This window comes from Nannospalax galili, unplaced genomic scaffold (assembly GCF_000622305.1).
Source record: "Nannospalax galili isolate Female #2095 unplaced genomic scaffold, S.galili_v1.0 scaffold253, whole genome shotgun sequence".
In the NCBI taxonomy this organism is placed as follows: domain Eukaryota; kingdom Metazoa; phylum Chordata; class Mammalia; order Rodentia; family Spalacidae; genus Nannospalax; species Nannospalax galili.
In genome coordinates, this window is record NW_008335287.1 from 3251914 (window position 1) to 3257271 (window position 5358).

A 5358-nucleotide genomic window follows, 5' to 3' on the forward strand; every position below is an offset into this window, starting at 1 on the left:
GTTTATACACCCATGGATCAATTGGCTGACCTGATTGAGAAAGAATGTGATGTAGCTCTGAGACATTATGGCATAGACCCTCTTAAAATTGTTACCCCTTATCAGCTTAGGGATTTTGAATGCTCTGCAGAAATAATAACCAAGTGGCCATAGCCTTGGAAGGGTTCCTGGGAAATTTGGACTGTCATTATGGCCCTCATACATGGGTGACCTCCTTTCATGCCCTCTGTTGGGATGCCCCCCGGTTCTTTGTCAAGGAACCGTTAGTAAAAGCCTATAATATTTTCACTGATGGGGACAGATTGCTTAGGGATTTTGAATGCTCTGCAGAAATAATAACCAAGTGGCCATAGCCTTGGAAGGGTTCCTGGGAAATTTGGACTGTCATTATGGCCCTCATACATGGGTGACCTCCTTTCATGCCCTCTGTTGGGATGCCCCCCGGTTCTTTGTCAAGGAACCGTTAGTAAAAGCCTATAATATTTTCACTGATGGGGACAGATTTGGAGCTTCAGTGATAGTATACCCAGGGGCAGATGAAAAACCACAAAGATATTTCCACACTTGTGATTGCTCAGCTTAATTCAAGGAACTCATGGCCGTTGCTTTAGCATTAACAAAGATAAGTGAGCCCATAAATTTGTTTTCTGACAGTCTGTATGTAGTCAGTCTTCTTCCAGGGCTCTTAGATTCTCATATCAGGTTGGATGGGAACCCCATTACTCCCTTGGTGATTCAGACTCGTATGCTCCTTAGAGAGAGAGAAGCCCCTATCTTACAGTATCTTAGGGGGCACCAAGGATTGCCTTGCTTTTATCCCAAGGCAATGCAGAGGCAGACAAGGTGGCTTCCACCCAGGTCCAGTCAGCAGGCCTTAATGAAGCCCAAGGGTTACATAACCTCACTCACGTAAATTGGCAGAAACTCCATAAGAGGTTTTGTACATACCTGTAAGTCTTGTCAACCCTTTCTATAGGTACCACCTCTGTAACAGCCAGGGGTAAACCCCAGGAGACTCAAGCCCAATTCCTTATGGCAAGTGGAGGTCACACACTATACTCCTTTTGGAAAGCTTAAGTATATTTTTGTATCCATTGACACATTCTCATATGCCTGTTGGGCTACCGCTCATACAGGAGAGAAGTCTAAACATGCTCATTCTCTTTTTCTCCAGTGCTTTGCTGCGTTGGGATTGCCCCAAAGAATTAAAACTGATAATGGACCATGTTTTATGAGTAAAAATTTACAAGATTTCTTCTCACTTTGGGGAATTCAACACAATACAGGAATTCCCTACATCCCCAAGATCAAGCCATTATAGGACACAACCATCAAAACCTAAAAATTCAATTACAAAAACAAAAAGGGAGAATAAGCCCCCACCAACAGTTGGGTATGTCCTTATTCACTATTAATGTTCTTTATTTTCAAAAAAATCAGTTGGAATCCTGATTTCAGAAGCATTGGGGATGATAGGGGCAGAGACCTGAGGTACAGGTAAGATGGAAGGATCCCATCACCAGGCAATGGAAAGGACCAAATCCATTGCTAACCATGGGTCAAGACTTTGGGTGTGTGTACCCTACAGGAGATTCAAACCCCATATGGGTGCCTGTGAAAAACCTTAAGTGGGTAGGCCAGGATCCGACTGACTAGCATGACAGTCCATGGACATTAGTTCATGAGAAAAAATTCCTCTCTTTATTTGTATCCATCTGAGGTAAAGGACTCAGTTCCTTGTCTTCATTGCAGCCTCTTTGACAACTGGCTGATTGACTAAAAGGCACATGGTCTCAGAAGTATTTCAACTTGTCCTATGCCATGACTTGCTTTGTTTCTCTTGATAATGCTTATCTTTAAGTGTCTTTACCGGATAATTCAGTGATAGAGAACCCTTGGAACTGCCATAGCCCACCTCCTCATAATTACAGACTTCCCCAGGACCCCCTCCGGTTGCCCATGCTTGGCTAACCGAACTAAAAGGCACATGGTCTCAGAAGTATTTCAACTTGTCCTATGCCATGACTTGCTTTGTTTCTCTTGATAATGCTTATCTTTAAGTGTCTTTACCGGATAATTCAGTGATAGAGAACCCTTGGAACTGCCATAGCCCACCTCCTCATAATTACAGACTTCCCCAGGACCCCCTCCGGTTGCCCATGCTTGGCTAACCGAGACTGTCACGGGCTGGCATTACCCATGTGCCTGCCCTTAATCATGACACATTTTTTGCCAAAGACGGGTAAGATGTCCCATGACAAGTACTCCTAAGACAGGACATGCACATGGCCAGGTGCATACTCCAATGACGGGCGAGGCTTGATCAGAGGTGACACAACCTAAGACAGGCAAAAATGGATAAGATTAGCCATCTCTCCTCAGGGAGCTGCCTATGTAGTGGGTAACCCTTGAAATAAAGTCAGTCCGGCCTTAAAATAAAAATAAAAAGGGGGATATGTGGGGACCTAAAAGCCCCACCTTGCGTAGGTCCGAAAGGAAGCTTCTGGGGGTGCGGCCTGGCTTGCTTTGAAAGTCTGAAGAATACTTCTGCATTGCTGAGGAGTGCATGATCACGTGTGACCATCCTTAAGACACACCCTCAGGGGAACAGGGGAGTTCCAGGTGCCTTTATAAGCTTTGGAATACTTGTAATAAATGAGTCTCTGCCTGACTAAGACTCCCTGTTGTGTCTGAGTGTCGGCGGGTAATGTGGGCAGTGTGGGCTGGTGAACAGCGTGCTTACTCATCCCCAATCCTCACTTCACTGGGGGTCGCTGGTTCGAACCCCCGGCATGGGTTTGTTGTATATTGCTTTAATTATCTTGAGGTATGTTCCCTGCAGTCCAATTCACTGTAGGATTTTGAACATAAATGCATGCTGAATTTTGTCAAAAGCCTTTACTGCACCTATTGAGATGCATCTATTGACAATGTGGTTTTTGTCTTTGAGTCCATTTATAGGATTAATCATGTTTAATGACTTACATATAATGAACCATCCCTGCATCTCTGGGATAAAGCCTACTTGATCATAGTGAATGATCTTTATGATGTGTGTCTGTATGCGGTTTGCAAGTATTTTGTTAAGAATTTTTCAATCTATGTTCATTAAAGATATGGGTCTATAGTTTTTTTTTTTTTTGGTTGTGCCTTTTCCTGGTTTGGGTATTAGAATGATGCTGATTTCATAGAACGAATTTGGCAGTTCTCCTTCTGTTTCTATCTTTTTAAATAATTTACGTAGTATTGGTTGGAGGTCTTCTTTAAATGTCTGGTAGAATTCTGCTATCAATCCATCTGGGCCTGAGCATTTTTTAGTTGGGAGGGTTTGTATTATTGTTTCAATTTCCTCATATGTTATGGGTCTGTTTAAACTGTTGATCTCTTTTTAGTTTAACTTTGTGGTTCCCATGATTTTAGATCTCCATCCATTTCTTTTAGATTCTGCAATTTGGAAGCATATAAGTTTTTAAAGTATTCCCTTATAATGGCCTGGATCTTTTGGGTCTCTGTTTTGAAGTTTCCCCCTTTCATCTCTGATTTTGTTGATTTGGATTTGCTCTTTCTTTTTATGGTTAACCGGGCTAAGGGTCTATCTATCTTGTTTATTTTTTCAAAAAAAAAGCTCTTAGATTCATTGATTCTTTTTATTGTTTTCTTTGTTTCTATTTCATTAATTTCTGCTCTGATTTTTGTTATTTCTTCTCTTGTGCTGGGTTTGGATTTCATTTGTTCTTGCCTTTCCGGGGTCTTGAGTTGCAGTGTTAGGTAATTTATTTGGGATCTTTCTAATTTCTTAATGTAGGCACATAAAGCTATAAATGTCTCTCTTAGGACTGCTTTTAAAGTGTCCCAGAGGTTTTGTTGTGTTGTATTGTCCTTTTCATTCCAGGAATTCTTTTATTTTTTTCTAATATCTCCTTTGACTCTGTCATTTTTTAGCAGGGTGTTGTTCAATTGCCATGAGTTTGTGTAATGACTAGGGCTTTGTCCAGTGTTGAGTTTGAGCTTTATTGCATTGTGGTCTGATAGAATGCATGGAATTATTTCAATTTTTTTTTGTATTTGTTGAGGTTTGTTTTGTGGCCCAGTGTGTGATCAATTTTTTGTAAAAGTTCCATGGGGCGCTGAGTAAAAAGTATATTCTTTGGTGCTTGGGTGGAATATTTGAAAGATGTCTATTAGGTCTGTTTGATGTACGGTATCATTTAATTCAGATGTCTCTCTGTTTACTCTTTGTCCAGTTGACTTGTCTAATAGAGACAATGGGGTATTGAAGTCCCCTACTATTACTGAGTTGGGATTAATCTGTGTCTTAAAGTCCTGTAGCATTGTTTTTATGAATTTGAGTGAACTAGAGTTTGGGGCAAATATGTTAAGGGTTGTAAATTCTTCTTGGTTAACTGTTCCTTTGATCAGAATGAAGTGACCTTCCTTATCTCTTCTGATTAGTTTTACTTTGAAGCCTATTTTGTCAGATATTACTATTGCAACCCCTGCTTGTTTCTTAGTGCCATTTGCTTGGAATATTCTTTTCCATCCTATTACCTTAAGGTAGTGCCTGTCCTTGAAGGTGAGATGGGTTTCTTGCAGACAGCAAAAAGATGGATTTTGTTTCTTAATCCATTCACTCAACCTGTGCCTTTTGACTGGGGAGTTCAGTCCATTGATATTTAAGGTTATTGTTGAAGGATGTGTACTTTTTGCCATCATTTTGATTGCTATTTGTATTCTCTGTCTAATTTTGTGTTTCCTAGATTATACCTGTTTTTAATTTTCTTTCATTGCCCCTGAGGTATAGTTGTTTCTCTCTCTGCTCTCTGTATTGCTTCAAGTATTCTTTGAAGGGCTGGTTTTGTGGACATGTATTCTTTCAGGCTATTCATGTCATGGAAGATTTTTCTTTCCCCCTCAACTATAATAGACATTTTTGCTGGGTAAAGTATTTTGTTTTTTCCTTTGCTGCTTTCAGTAGTCTCTCTTTTTTCTGTACATTTAGTGTTTTTACTATGATATATCATGGGGAGTTTCTTTTCTGATCCTGTCTATTTGGTATTCTGTGTGCTTCCTGTGTTTATGGGGATGTCTTTCCTTAATTTTGGGAAATTCTCTTCTATAATCCTGTTTTCTGGTTAATACCATTAACCTGAAATTCTTCTCGTTCTTCTCTTCCTATGATCTGTAGATTTGGTCTTTTCATAGCCTCACATCTCTTGCATATTCCATTCCTGTGTTTTTAAAAATTTTCCATAATCTCTGCTTGAGTGTTCCAATTTTTCAACTTTATCCTCCAGTGTTGATATTCTCTTTTCCATTTCATGCATTCTAGCGGTGAGTCTTTCCCGTGTTGTTTCAACT